Source organism: Pyrus communis, chromosome 14 (genome assembly GCF_963583255.1).
Source record: "Pyrus communis chromosome 14, drPyrComm1.1, whole genome shotgun sequence".
In the NCBI taxonomy this organism is placed as follows: domain Eukaryota; kingdom Viridiplantae; phylum Streptophyta; class Magnoliopsida; order Rosales; family Rosaceae; genus Pyrus; species Pyrus communis.
Window position 1 is genome coordinate 22,561,376 of NC_084816.1, and position 16,700 is coordinate 22,578,075.

Here is a 16,700-nt window from a genome sequence, read left to right on the forward strand (position 1 = left end):
ACCCGGATGTAGGAATACTGGTAACAAAATCTGTCATCAGCTTCATAACCATTAGCGTTTTGCACATGAAAATGCTTTTAGGCAATTCAAATTGCTCGTAATTATCAGATGATGGAACCTGAAGATCAAGTTCCTCAGCATTACGCCTAATAGCAGTGCGGATCCAAACATCAACATGAGAAAAGTCATCAGCATAGTTATTCAAAAGACGGAAGTTTTGAATGTTGATGAGTCACGAAAGAAGAGCACACGATCAACAAACTCCGAAAGTCAGCAGAGGAGGAGAAATCTCGATCGCTGAAGTCTAGATTGGGAAAAGAGAAAATATGTTCTTCCATCTTGTAGACAAAACGCTGGTACTCACAACATGTTTTGTTGAAAGGAAGGAAAGTATGTGACAAGGAACTGCATCTGGTAGTTCACTAATCCTATTTTTCGAACTTGCTCGACTGTCAGACTTCGAACCCATTTGTAACCTGATGCATTTTAGGAAATATTGTCAAGTTGCAGCACACTTTCTAACTTGGTAATTCACTGTCAAGAAGATTTTGTATAAAAAACTTCACATAGAAAAGGCTTTTCATTTTTTGGTCAATCTATATGCTCTATTTTTGCTAATCAGAAATTGATGCAGAAAAAAAAAAAAAAATCAGAAATTTCCTTTGTTTTTGGGTTATAATAGCTGTACAATGAATGATAAAAACAAGTAAATTTAAAATGTCTCAATTTATGCTTTGTTTAGCGATCGTTTGATAATCATTTGGTATTCAGTTTTCATATATTGCAACATCAAAATCTCATAATTTCAATCATAGTAAAATCAGAAAGTTTTACCGTCTACAGAAACAAACAAAGGGAAAGACTTGAATTTTCTAACCTTATTTCTCAATTTTCTTAGTAACCAAACAGATAGTAAGAGGGTTCAGTGACAAATAGTTCGACGGAAGACTTAAGCATTGTTCATCCACGAAGCACGATAACTAGATATTATCTTTGTGAGATACGAATTCATTATCGTCCCCTTTTGAAAAATTGTTTAGCCTACTGCCTCATTAATTTGGTAGGCCGGATAATGAGAGGATGGGAGATTTTTTGACGTTAATTGGACTTCGGAATGGGATAGGATCTATCTGGCTCCATTGACAAGAACTAAAAAAAAACAAGTAAACAGGTGAAACACAAAACGAAAACGATACTCAATTAACTGTTTGCCTAGCAGGTAGGTTTCAGACTAAAAAAATAAGCACAATAGTGTCAATTGTTTGTCAAAAGGGTGCTCTCTTGAGCAAATCAAAAGAAAATGAAGGAACAGAATTAACAGAGGTAAAATGCGGAGTGCTCGCCTAACAGATATATTATGCCAAATATTTTCTCTAATTATCAAAAGCAGGCAGAAAACAAGAGTGTTTGAAAGTTGATATAAGAAAATACACCACGGAAATAAAACTGCCAATGATTCTTTTACAGTTTCGAAAAGGAAATCTTTTTGAACCCTAGAATATGATACCAAGCCTAAAATTGCATTTGAACTTCACACGTCTTCGAGCCCCTTTGAAACAGCAAAAATTCCTCGAACAACTCCTTCTTCTGTTCATCTGAAGTCACATCTGTAGAAATGGTCATCTTATTCAGCACTTCACCGTTCTTTAACAAGTACTTTACCAATTGAACCTCATACCGCATTCCCTTGTATCTGTTCACAGTGATAGTCTTGAGGTGCGACGACAGAGAGATAGGCACAATCTCTGGTGGATAAAATTCATGCTCAAAGTCTTCTTCGTTGCATTCTGAACAGTTCACAAACTCTTTATAACAATCAACGAACACGCCAGAAATCAGGCCGCCTACTGGAATAGGAGTACTATAGCCTTAACTGCGTTGTACTTTGTGTTCAAAGACGAGATGTTCTAGATTAGGTGATCTCTGGAGTAACTTTGTTAGGAATCGCCAGTAATATCAGTCAAAAAGAACCAGCTTCAATTGGTTCAAATTGTCAAAAGCAGGCAAATCACCCTATGTGGAAATAAGTTCGAGCAATGATCACAGATAAATTCATGCAAAAACTGACCATTTAGTTAGCATAATTCAATGTAGTGTATAGAAACAAGTTAAAAGAGATACTTACCTCCAAATTATGAGCTGAAAGAGACAGGTATTTGACATTACAGATATCTTTAAAAATCGCAATTGCACGATCATGGTGTTCTGCATATTGGTGAATATCTTCCACATCTGCAGACTACCCACTAGGCTGTTCTTCGTATGGGAGATTAATGTTTTGCTTTCACTACGGAATTTTCATTGATCGACAAAGAGAATTTTGACAAGCCATACAGCCTGAAGTCAAGGGACTCAAGTTTTGGAGAATTAGTACAAAGCTTGAAATCCTCATCAAAATTTTCAATTTCTAAACTTAATACTAACGTCTTCAGTGCTGGTGCAGAGATGTTAATATCTAGACTTTCAACATCATAATCATCCAGAAATCCATCTATAACCAAGTCTTCCAGTACAGGGAAGTAAGGCAAAACCTTTTCCACCGAGTCAACATCAGGATGATGAATATCAACATTGAGGAACTTGAGATTTGGGAAACACTTTGATGTAGGAGGACGGGCAATAAAATGAAACTGCAGCTCCAAAATTTTTAGTGTTTCGCACATGAAAATGTTTTGAGGCAATTCGAAATTCTGGTCTGGTTCTGAGTGATTAACACAAAGATCAAGTTCAACAACCTTCCGTTCTATTGCAGCGTGAATCCAACGATCAACAGGTGGGGGTTCGAAGTAGTCGTCATCACAATGAAGATGGAACTTTTGGATCCATGATGAGTCATGAGAGTCAAGTACTCGATTCACAAATGCTGTAAAATCATTAACCTCAGGGTAATCATCGTCACAAAAGTATAGATTGGGAACGGAAGTCCATATGTTCTTCCATCTCTTAGACAACACGGTGGTCCTCACTGCATAATTAGTTGGAAGAAACGAAAGTATATGACAGAGAACTTCAGTTGGTAATGCACTTATCCTATCACTCACTCGCTCTTGATTCTTTGGCATCGAACCCATTCGTACCTTTCAGTAAAAATTTATAAAAAAAGATAAGCCAAACTTTTACAATCTAAAGGAGAAGTAAATAAGCCAAATTTTTGGCATATCATACTTCGATATTTCATATCAAGAATTTTCATTAACTCTGCATTTAACCACAATGTCCTGATAGCTATTTACCATTTCTTGATGGAAAAAAAGAAATGGATCCAAGAAGGAAAGAATGCAATATTGGAACATTTCTTGAGGAACTAAATTCATTGAGAAAACAAAAACAACAAAATAAAGATTTAATATTTTTGTTGAGATAACCAACAGAAAGAATAAGACTAAAATCCCTCTATTGTTTTCGGCAGTTTTCTTGGTATCCAAACAGTGAAACAGATGGTAATGGTACGGAAGTAAACATGTTATTAAGAGAAAATCTGAATTATGAGAGTGGAGCACAAAACAAAACATATTTTTCAAAATTCATTTGATACAAAAATAAATAATGATTAATGAGTTTATTTTTTATTTTTATTTTTTTCATATAGTATTGGGAGCTGATTTGTACAATACATTTTTAGTTTTTCATACACCTCTTTTTACTTCAAGTCATCAGATTAAGTACATCAGAAGGAAACAACAAACATAATTAAACAAGAGTATGTGCGATGAGAAAAAGAATTTGTGTTTATCATTTCTCATAGTTTTGTAGTCAGTTTGAGATGAGTCTATTCATCTGGTAAATGAATTAAGGAGATCACATTCCAAACATACATTTCATTTGATAAAACAAAATTGAAAACTAAAGGAGTTCCAAAAATCAATCCACTCACCTCGCTCTTGTAGAGGTTCTTTAGAACTTCGATTCATAGTCTTAATGAGGTGCGAGTCTCAAGCGACCCAAATTTTGTATCTTAGGGTTTTCAGTTTCATGGGGCGCTGAAATTGTGAGGGGATGAGGGGATCAATGAAATCTATTTATACATAGAACACTTTCATAGCAGGTCCCCTCGTATTTTTATATGAACAATACGAATCTTCACTGTACACATGTCATAATCAGAATCGTTCGTTGCGAACGCTACACCTCTCTTTGAGCTGTCTTTGTTTATCGAGATTGCTTAATGAAGAAGTATTACAAAATAAACTTAAGCATTTAAAACAATCTGGCCAAAAAAAAAAAAAAAATACAAGTTGGTAAAAGAAAGTTTATAATGTTATTATCATAGAATAGGAAAAACAACAATCAAATATATATAATAAGAGCACTATTTCATATGCAGCGTCCAATTTCTCATCAGCCATCGATCAACAAAGTGAATATCACATACCGCAGTCAAGTTCATAACAAAACTTGAAGCTTGAAAAAGAAATGAAATGCATAACGTTAATCTCTGATGCTTCAAGCAAGAAATTGAAGTTTGTCCGAAATAGAGAAAATCTTAAGTAGTTTTTCCACCCTTCGCAACCAAACCTAATTGCTACTTAATTTATTTCATTCCTTCAAATTCAATCTATCCAACTTCGAAGGGGTTGAATATTACGGGCCAACATGAATGCTGCGCCCCACAACTCTTCCACTTTACACAAAATAATGGAACAATATGTATGCAGTAGCATCCATCCGTTCATCCAACTTACCCCTTACCTTTCTTTCTTACAGTTGTAAGACAAGCAATTTCGGATATACTTACCTTCAAAAGATGAGATCAAAGGGATTGATGTTTAACATTGCAAATCCTTGCTAGAAGCGTGGTTGCATTGTCCGAAGCGAGGAATTGTAACATTTGTGTAATGGTCATGGAGGTCAATATTTGGCTTTGAATAGAAAGTGTGCATATTCTCAAGAATATAATCCTAGAAACCCAGCGGGAACCAAGGTTTTCAAGCTTGAGAATACATGTAAAAAGTTGTCCCCATGTTTCTCAAAATGTTCAGTTCAGAAGCGTAAATATTCAAATTAAAAACTACACCGCACCGAAGATATCCTTTAATAGCCAAATCTTCACGTACAGGGGCAGTTCGGGAAAGCAAAAAAACATTGAGTCATTTTGAGGATAATTAAGTATAACCATTGTTCTAAAAATCCATGCCTAGAGCTGCCTAGTCCCCTCCTAGGCGCTAGGCAGTTGGTTACCGTTTCAATTAGTTCCTAGACATTTGAAAATTAAAAAAGCGCACCTAGACCCGCTTAGGTGTCCGCCTAGCACGCCTAGGCGCCTACCTAACCCACCTAAACCTGCTCAGTCACCGCCTAGATCGCGACTCTCATTTGGACAGAAAATCAATCACTTTCTCTTTTGCATTTTGTTTTTTCAATAAAATGTAAAAGGCTAGTTGAATACTTAGATGAACACAGAAAATTATGTGTTTTTTTTCTTAAGTATGAATAGATACTTATTTATACAATATATATTAATTTATTTAAATCCACCTAGTCTGTCTATGCCCTGCCTAGATCCCGTCTAGCCGCTTAGGCGCTAAATCTCAGCCGACCGCCTGACTCGCACTTAACGTCTTTTAGAACTTTGAGTATAACATAAAGGAACTTGAGAGACTTAGGAAACAACCATATGCGGGAACATTGATAATAAAATTCGACCTCAGGGTCAAAATCATTTGTATTTTGGATGTGCAAAAAGCTATTAGGCAACTCAATAATCTGGTCTCCATATGTAGCAGCATAAAGATCAAGCGAAACAAAATTATATTTCTACCTAAAAGAAGTGTGAATCCAACATCAACGTGAGAGGAACTGACCGTATGGAAACAATCACAGGCAAGACCCATTTTTTGGATATCCGATGAATCATGAGAGGAAAGTACCTGCTCAACAAAATTTTAAAAGATCACCAGAATCAGCAGGAAAATCCCCGCAGCGGAAGTCTAGATAGGGGTAGAAACACATACATTCTTCCATCTTGTAGACAGATTGCTCGTCCTGACAGCCCATTTTCTTTCAAGGAGAGTATATATGCAACAAAGCACCACATTTGGTAATTTGCTGACCTATCTGTAACTCTTGCCTGAGGCTTTGACATGAAAGGCTTGAAAGTCAGTGAAGGTTCCAGAAAATGCGGAACTGCCGTTAATTGGAACTTTATAGGTTCAGCATCCATGCGCAATAAAAAAATAAAAAAAAAAATCTTTTAGGGGTTTTATTTAAGACTGAAGCAAATAGAAAATGAATGTATTTTTTCCACCCTTTATACATGTTTACACTGACTGTAGAGAGTTATAATTGGATGATTCTACTGATTGGGGTGAACCCGAAGAGGCTGCCATGATGGCTAGGCTTGCGGATAGGCTTAGGGTTTGACAGAAAAAATTACCTAAACTACTAGTACCATGTAAGATATTATAAATGGATAATTCTGTTGATTGGGGTGACGCCCTTTCTATATACATCACAAACCCTTGTGGCACAAGTAATATTACACTTCAAGTAATTCGAATACAGAATTAATTACAATTCCTAAAACACAAGAAATCTTAACTAGTTAGGTACTCTATATCAGGTAAAAAGAGAAATGCATGAAATTCTACAAGTCCAACAGGACAGAAAATTTAGCAAATTAAAATTTTAAATAAAATTCTGCTTCCTGAAGTATTAAATTTTATTTTCTAGAGAAATAAAAAAGATTCCAAAGAGGTGAACAGAACCCAGAAGAAAGTATTGAACGGAGCATTTTTCCAAGAAGAAGAAGAAGAGTACCTGACAAGAGAAGAGCCTTAGTTGGTGGCTCAGATTGGTTACTGAGAAACGGAGGGAAATGCTAACAGCAGCGGTTTCACAATTTCTGCAACTCTCAAGTCTGAGAATTCCACAAGAACAGCAGCTCGTTCCAACTTTTATCTCTTTTTTTGGTCAAATAAGGTTTATCTTTGTTTGGCAATTAGCATTCCATAAATCAAATGTAAGAACTGGATCTAGCATAGTTGGTTAGAGCACTTGTCGAGAGTAATAAATTGGTTGCTAATTTGAATTTCATTTACCGCAATTCAAATTAGATTGGATTATAAGCGACATTGGCAGCTACAAATAGCAAATTCGTTCATTGTCCTAGCTTCAATAAAGTACTAGGAGAAATGAAATCACACTTCAATGAACCCCTTTCAAACGTAGCAAATTCCTGGTGCAACGTCTTCTTTTCCATATGCCAACGATTTGCACATATCATCATTTTACTCAAAACTATACCATTCTTCAACAAATACTTTGCCACTGTCATCTCAATATGTCGTCCCTGGAAACTCCGCACGGAGACTGTCTTGAGCCGCAACAAACAAACAGGCACACATTCCGGTGGATTCCACTGATGCTCTGAGAACCTCGAACTAAATTTAGTGCTCTGACAGTTATTCAAAAAGAGTGAAATGAAAAACTTTAACAGGTGCGGGTTGGCATAAAAACGGAGAGTACTGCTGGTAGCAAATTCCACTAATAGCAATCATGCGGAACCAACTCCTCTGGGAGGAAGTATTGACGACAACCACCCTTCATGAAATATATAAACATTGATCAAACATAAACGCTTTCAAAAATTTACTTCGCCTGCTATTTCAAATCATAAGGGCGTACGTCAACACCCACTATGTTTAGGGAAGAAAGAATACTAACATAGATCGATATCAGGGAAGGTAAACAACTCTGCAAGCAATGGTGTAAAGGAACAAGAATCAGGGTATACTTACTTCTGCCCATTCACCTGAAAGAGAGAGATGTTTAACACTGGAAATTGCTCCCATAAGCACAATGACAGGATTGACAAAGAAAGTACTTCGTTCCTTTTCTCGACAGGCTTCGAGAACAATACTGGCATTGACAAGAGAGCTTACACTCTCGAAAGAGTAATAGGCCATAGTATTCTGGCTAAGATTAATGCTTTTCAGCTTTGGAGCATTAATTAAAACATTGTACGGACTTGTGGGACAAGCTGACAAACTTATTGTCAAAGTCTTCAATTTAGACGCAGAAATGTTGAAATTAACATCCACAGAATCTCCACGAGTGCCAACAAATCCATCAATAGCAACCCTTCAAGTAGAGGGCAACAAGAAATGAGCTGCTCAACAGAGTTGTCAAGAGAAATATGAAGTGTAATATGGAGGAATTTGAGACTTGGAAAGCACCGTGATGTAGGAGGATAGTAAGTAGTACAATTTGAAGAAAGCTTCAAAACCTCCAATGTTTTGCACTTGAAAAGGCTTTGAAGAAACTCAAAAGTAGCCCTGCGGTTATACTTATAAATATGAAGAAGATGAAAATCAAGTTTAACAACATTATGCCTGGTGGCAGTGCAAAGCCAACCATCAATTCGAGTGAAATCATATAGATCAATACAACCAAGAGTAAAGTTTTGGATTTTTGATGAGTCAGGAAAGAAAAGTACACAATCAACGAATGTCATAAAATGTTTGTGACATGCATCTTCATCTTCATCTTCATATTCCGGACAAAAATTTGGAATATAACCAAAGTGTAGATTAGGAACTTTAGTCCATATGTTGTTCCATCTTGTAGACAAATCGGTGGTTCTCACAGCATGTACCGTTTCAAGGAAAGAAAGTATATGACGAAGGATCGTCTCAGGTAATTCACTGATCCTATCTTCAACGCTTGCGTGGTTTTATATTGAACCCATTGGTAATGGTAACCACCTCTAGTCCTCTGTGTCTGTACATTTCAGTTAAGTGAAAATTGAAAAAGGTTAATGCAAACTCTTATTTTGATGCTCTGTAAATGCGTCAAATACATTATATTTCGCTTTTTTCTATTTAAAATGCTAACTGGCTTCACAGAATCATAGATATGAACACTTGAAATTCCACATTACCATGAATTATATATGCTTAATTTTTATGGAAACAATCAAACCCCACTAGAGATTATCTACTCAAGATTACATTTTTTGTCCAGAGAAAAGCAGAAATGAAAAGACTTGAAATATTTTCTTGGTAACCAAACAGATGATAATGTAATGGTCACGATGTAATTACTACACCTGGTAAGAGCTGATCTGATCTGCGCTGTGATAGCTCTGGAAAATACCACCAGTTTCTCTCTGCAACTCTCAACTCAACTCCCTAAATGGAACAAATGTGTCACTCAATGGACCATAACGATGGTATTTTCAAGTGTTTGTGCTGTAGTCGAACCCCTTTTCACTAATCTTTTGCTTGTCTAACACATTTCTTTGTGGTTTATTTTGCTTCTTTTGTAGTTAGGTGCTTCGTGCTTACTGTTTTGGCCAAAGAAAGGCTATATACTGCTCGCCATGTTTTGGGTATCTGGGATTGCTTCTTTTGTGGTTTGGCTTTCACTATATTGTGCATTTTGTCTTAATTACCCTTCCACATGAAATAGAGACCACCGATGTATATAAGTCAATCAAAACTTTAGAAAGGACATATTTCCTTACCGAATTGTGTGTCCATTTTTCTTGTCAATCTAGGGAGATGGTTGTAAAGGCGTTTATCCTTACAGGGCATGCAATGCAATTGCAATGATATTAAACTGGCCCGAAACATTAAAGATTGCCACCCTCCCACATAAATTGCATGTGGGTTGGTTTGGTATACATTTTCGTAGAACATGCTCAAGACTAGGGGTGTAGCGGGTTGTGCTGGGTCAGTTTGGAGCCAAAACTGAAACCTAACCAACCTACTATGTCGAGCTAAAATTGCTAACCAAAACCAATCAAGCCGGATCTAAAACTGATCATGTCGGTTAACCGACAATGACAGGATGGTTTGGGTGGAGTGGGAGAGAGAGAGTTGTCATCTAGACAGATTCACAATGGTGGTGGAGGAAGGAAAAACGGAGGACACGACCTTGCTCCCTCCCTAAGCACAAATTAAACCCCCGACGTTGATAAATCATACGATAGTGGTCAGGTAAAGGCTAAAATGCCTCTGTGAGTCTTCAGGATCTCTAAAAGAACAAACTGACGTGATGAAGCCACTAACTGGTCCCCCAAAAAGGTGGGTTCCTCGAAAAACAAGTGAAAGATGGAGTCTTTTGTCATGTAAAAAGGGCACAAGCTTATCTATGAATGTGTAAGAGATGTGGATGAGTGGTCTGGCAATGCCCACATGCCCATCATCTGCCATGGACTTTTCCATCATTTCTTCGCTTTGATTGAGTGGTGGCTCTCAATTCCTCGTAAATCCACCACAATTGGCCAAATTTACTTCAATTTGTGTGTGTTTGGTAGTTTGTCATCATCATCCCAATCGCTGTCTCCTCCCTAGGGTTCTTTGCAGATGCACAATTTCTATTTTTTTTTTTTTTTTTTTTGAAATATTTTGACCAAGTTTATTATTGTCTTTGGCTATTGAGTTGTATTTGTACACATGCTCCAATCAAAATAAACCTTAATACCAAAGGGGTCGTAGTCCTATCCTATGCATAAAGGTCCTTTGGAATTCATCGATGGGTGGTAGCCACTAGTCATCTAGTAGCTTTTTGGTTAATGCATCCCGTCTGTTATCAATGCAATTGTCTTTACAATACTCTGTTGCGTATGTTTAGTTCCTCACAAGCTCATAATTGAAGCCCAATCAACTCATGAACTTCAAGATAATTGGCCCGTCCCATGTCACTCAAGTTCAAATCTCATTTCTCTAAATTAGATTAAAGTAGTATTAAACTTTTTAATACATATCGTCTTGTACAAAATGAAATATCTTAGATCTACCCTCTGCCAATGGTTTTACTTTGGGAAAAACCCCACGTACACAACAAATAGCCATGAAAAAACTTATGCAAACCCCAATGACGATGACCTATTCCAACCCTTGAAGAAAAACTCAAAATTTAGGTTCTAAACTTATTCCAACTTGCTCCAACCCTTGGGGCAAATATGAGTTAAAACTCAAAACTCATTTATGGGCAAAATGTAGCTCAAAATTCCTCCTGAGTTAATGGGGGGCTGACCCATCATATATGTATATTTTTTTAGTTTTATTTATAAATTCATTGAATCCAACGATTAAGATTTAATTTGATGAAATCCAACAGTAAAAAAAAAAAAATCTAACGGTTCAGATTTAAATCTAACAGCTAAAGTAATTTAAAGAAAAAAAAAATTCTTTTATATATTTCATATTCTTTCATAGTATTTCACGACACTACTACAATATATGCTATCACCGGCGGAGGACAAACCGACGAGAAATCAACTTTCTGTCGAAAATTTGGCACAAATCCGACATTACATAATGTAATGTCGCTTTTCAATAGCGACACTATTGCTAGGGTCGCAAAAGGGCTTCAGCGTCGCTTTTTGAGCTTAATCCGCCACTACACAGTGTCGCTTTAAAGCGACGCATACTTACACGTGGATCAGCTATTTAATAATAAAGTATGCAGTATACTGTCGCTTTAAAGCGACATTATATTAAAATGAAATAAATAAAATATTCCTTAAACCGACGTTAGATAACAATGAAATAAATAAAATATAAAAACTAGCGACGCATACTTACACGTGCATCAGCTATTTAATAATAAAGTATGCAGTATACTGTCGCTTTAAAGCGACATTATATTAAAATGAAATAAATAAAATATTCCTTAAACCGACGTTAGATAACAATTAAATAAATAAAATATAAAAACTAGTAACGGTCTTAACCGACACTATATTTGTTAATAATAATAAAAGTGGATGAACAACTGCATGCAATTTCAATTAATTCCAACCAAAAAAAATTATAAATTTTAAGATCAAAATAAACATTAATGAAAATAAATAACAAAAACAATAGTGCCAAACTGTACATTTCACATTTCACATAAAATCCAAAAAGTCGTCCGTCGTAACAAACATTAAATCCGACATTACAAACATAACATAAAAAAACAAAAAGATAGACCAATTATACTGTCGTATTTAACCGACAAGAAAAAGAACCAATTAAACTACCCAACCGAATCTGCGCCTGAACGTCGTCCAGATCCTTCTGCTTGAGAATCTTCTCCTTGAGATACTCCTCCTTGAGATCCTCCTTCTTGAGATCCTCCATCTGATCCAAAAATCCTCGACAAGTCCACATCAAATCCAACACCTGCAAGCATTCCAGAAAACCCCCCAACTGGAACTTCAGGAAAAGATCCACTCGGAGCAGCCATCTCAGGTCGATATACTGGCACTTGATAAGGTGGCTGCTGCATATATGGCATGGGCGGCTGCTGCATGTATGGCATGGGCGGCTGCTGCATGTATGGCATGGGCTGCGCAGGCATCGGATACACAGGATATAGAGGTTGCTGATTATTGCCAGCATACGGATATGCAGGGGAAGGCTGACTTTGGCCCGACTGTTGAGGAGGTTGACTGTGGCCTGATTGTTGGGTTCCCGGGCTATATGGTGGTTGTGGCTGAAATCTTTGAAAAAACCATGCAAACAACTGATTTTGCTTGTTCTCCAGGTCCGAAATCCGTTTATTATTATTTTCGTCTCTCATTTTCAACTCATTATTTTGAGTCATTAGCAACGCCATTGAACTCTTAGATGATCTCCTAGAGGAAATTGATGTAGAAGATGCAGAAGATGCATAAGACACCATATCAGGAGTCACACCATGACCGTATCCTCTGACTCTATTATACCTCTCAGGACCCATAGTATCAACATAAACTTGGGTCCTAAGATCTTCATTATCGTCTTGGCCCGACTCAATCAATGTTTGCAGGTTGCTCTCCATTGTTGACTTGCATTACAATTTTTAAAAACAAAAATTCAATCGTAAAACAGAAAAATAAGCTATAGATAATAAATACTAATAAAATCAAATACTAACACGAAAAAATCAATTACCCCTGTACGCTCCGATGTTTCATCAATCCATGATTTATCTTTTCGTGTATGACATTCACGAAAAAAGGTTACAGGATCTGCTTCTTTCCCATGCTTCTTCCGCTTTATCAAAAATAAAATTTCATACAAACAAATTAAGCAAACCTCATACTAAAAATAAATATAATTATTTAAAATTAATCATCTCTTGAAAATGTACAATCCATACATATTCTTCCCGCACTCTTGCAAAGGATTTTGTACCAGTAGTATGGTTCATTGATTTCAATCCCCGATTAATCTTATTTTTTTCAGCAACCTCCTGAAAAAAAACGAACGAAAAAAGAAAAGATTATATTAGGCAACTTTAAAGTTATAACGAAATAAATCGTGTAGGGTTTACCTTTGTTTTGTCTCTATTCCAATATGCCAACAAATCATTCCACTGGGTAGGAATCACATCAGGAGGAGGCTCGCTGCGAACCTGTTCTGCTCTTTTAGTATAATACTTTTTTTTTAACTTATTTCTAAACTCTTTGTGCGCATGCTCCGCAATCTTAAGCGTCATATGACGGATCAAAGGCATTTTTACTATATCTGCATCTTCAAAAAAGATACTTCCCTACATACATAAAAACAAAAAACAAAAAAAATCACGCTAGTCAAATATTATTACAATCATTGACCTATTCTTCTATTTTCAACTAAAAATAAAAAGATCTATATATACCTTTATTCTATTCCAAAAAGCTTCCTTATCTTCTTCCGTAACCTTACGCCAATCTTTCTCCAACGGAAGATTTCTATAGTCCCTAACCTCCGCTGCTACATGTTTTGAAAAAGCACTAGCGTTATCACTAATGCATTTTCCGGACGAATCAAACGAACAAAGCTGTTTCGTCCATTTAGGAATTGAGGGTCCACGCCTCCGTTGAGATGTACCTTGTTAATACAAACACACAATTAAAAAGTAGGAAACAAATGTATATTTTCAGATTAGCAATAATAATCGTTCAAACACAAAAAAAAAAAAAAAAAAAACTGACACTCATAACAATTCAAAAAAGAACCAGCATCACCCTCGTCCTCTTCCAAATGAAGTTCCTCAGAACGTTGATCTTCACGGGAATTATCCATTGCAAAACTTAATGGAAGGAGAAGGAAGTGGGGGAAAGAGGAAGCTAGAAATGGGGGAAAGAGGAAGCCAGAAATGGGTGATAGAGAGGAGAGACAGAAGTGGAACACGGAAGTGAAGGGAGACAGAAATTAAATATGGATAACAACTTAGCGTCGAAATATGAATACATTACGTCGCTTAAAACCGACACAATCACTGACTAAACCTCCCCACACGTAACCTGACATAAAGCCTGCTATACTTGTCAGTGCAAGCCTATTGCGTCGCTTTAAACCGACGTTATCTTGCATAGCGTCGAAATAAGGGCCTACTGCGTCGTTTAAAACCGACGTTAGCTTGCATAGCGTCGAAATAAGCACAGGTTTGTGTCGCTTAAAACCGCCACTATATCTGATTCGACCTATATTATAGCCTGACATAGTTTTGACTGAAAGTCTGACATGTTTCAGTCATAAATGCCTTTGCGTCGAAATAAGGTCACATTGCGTCGGTTTTAACCTACGTTAGCCTGACAGGTTTTTAATAAGAGAAAGTTTGTGTCGAAATATGAAAACATTTGCTTCGAAATAAGAATCGTCTGACATTCAATTAGTCTCGAAAATGTATAATTTTGCCTCGATTAAAACCAGTCCAAGTTGACATGCCAATCAATTCAACCCATTCCAAGCAAAAAATACCGGGAAACCTCCCGCCGAACATAAAAATAAAATTTGTACTTCCCAAAAAAAAAGGAACAAATAAATAAATTTATTAAGTTATGTTATGTCATATAATATTTTAATAAATAATTAGACATGCCAATCAATTTACCCAAAATTTAAAAATAATTAGTTATGTTATGTCATATAATATTTTAATAAATAAATTTATTAAGTTGAATCAATTTTTTTTGCACTGTAATTGTTATTTTAATTTGTTGTTATTTTGATAATTTTTTGTTGTTATTTACTAGAATGGATTAGATGAACATAATTTGAGTTGTTATGAGAAAATGGAATGAATAATATTTATAAGCATTTATGTTAAATTAACAATATTAAATATAACCTAAACTTATAATATTTAGGAATATAAGAATATATTATGTTAAATTAATTTTTTTTGCACTCTAATTGTTATTTTAATTTGTTGTTATTTTGATACATTTGATAACATTTGGTTGTTATTTACTAGAATGGATTAAACACCATTGAACCCAAATCAAAGTTGGAAGTGTGGTGATATGTAGAGTTGCTCCACATCGGAAAGTTAATTACCCTAGAAAGCTTAGAAGAGTTGAGTCACTCTTTGTATTTTAAATTGAAGATCGAATTCATTCATTGTATTCATATAGGGTCAAGGAGTGTAGTTATAAAAAATCATCTAAATCGGAGTTAAAATAACCGTTAAATCGTGATTTTTCGTTTATAACCGTCGAAAAGCTTTGTCCCGTTACTTGATCTCTGAATGTTTTTTTTTTGTGATTTTTTGCTGATGTGATCTCCAAGCATATACAAACAATTTTGACGGTTTGGATCGTTGAAATTAGTTTTGGAGAATTCGTAAAACGATAGATTGACTAACACTTAGAGTTTATTTATACTTTCATTAAGTATAACGTAAGATTTTGTGGTATCCACTTGTGTAAATATTTTAAATTGAAGATCGAATTCATTCATTGTATTCATATAGGGTCAAGGAGTGTAGTTATAAAAAATCATCTAAATCGGAGTTAAAATAACCGTTAAATCGTGATTTTTCGTTTATAACCGTCGAAAAGCTTTGTCCCGTTACTTGATCTCTGAATGTTTTTTTTTTGTGATTTTTTGCTGATGTGATCTCCAAGCATATACAAACAATTTTGACGGTTTGGATCGTTGAAATTAGTTTTGGAGAATTCGTAAAACGATAGATTGGCTAACACTTAGAGTTTATTTATACTTTCATTAAGTATAACGTAAGATTTTGTGGTATCCACTTGTGTAAATATTTTAAATTGAAGATCGAATTCAATCATTGTATTCATATAGGGTCAAGGAGTGTAGTTATAAAAAATCATCTAAATCGGAGTTAAAATAACCGTTAAATCGTGATTTTTCGTTTATAACCGTCGAAAAGCTTTGTCCCGTTACTTGATCTCTGAATGTTTTTTTTTTGTGATTTTTTGCTGATGTGATCTCCAAGCATATACAAACAATTTTGACGGTTTGGATCGTTGAAATTAGTTTTGGAGAATTCGTAAAACGATAGATTGGCTAACACTTAGAGTTTATAATTATTATAATTAGTATAAAACTACAAATAATAAAAAATAATTATATATAATTATTATTATTAGGGTGTAAAACATTCATTGCATTCGTATAGGGGTGTAAAACAGTTAAATTAATATATAATTATTATTGTTTTTAGGGGTGTAAAACAATTAAATTAATATATAATTATTAATATTTAGGCTATAAAACTGCAAATAATAAAAAATAATTATATATAATTATTATTATTAGGGGTAATGCATATGATTGACAACAAGTATCTTGCGTCGAAATAGTCTCATATTGCGTCGAAATAGGCTAGGGTTGCGTCGGTTAAAACCGACGCCAAGTCTGACACACATGTCCTAAGCTTAACATTGCGTCGAAATAGGCTACGGTTGCGTCGGTTAAAACCGACGCCAAGTCTGACACACATGTCCTAAGCTTAACATTGCGTCGAAATAGGCTGGGGTTGCGTCGGTT

General features: G+C 35.5%; 1 pseudogene; it reads right to left on the reverse strand.

The window, feature by feature from the left end:
- Positions 1–1,512: 1,512 nt before the first annotated feature.
- Positions 1,513–3,071, reverse strand: LOC137714611 (FBD-associated F-box protein At4g10400-like; annotated as a pseudogene).
- Positions 3,072–16,700: the final 13,629 nt, after the last annotated feature.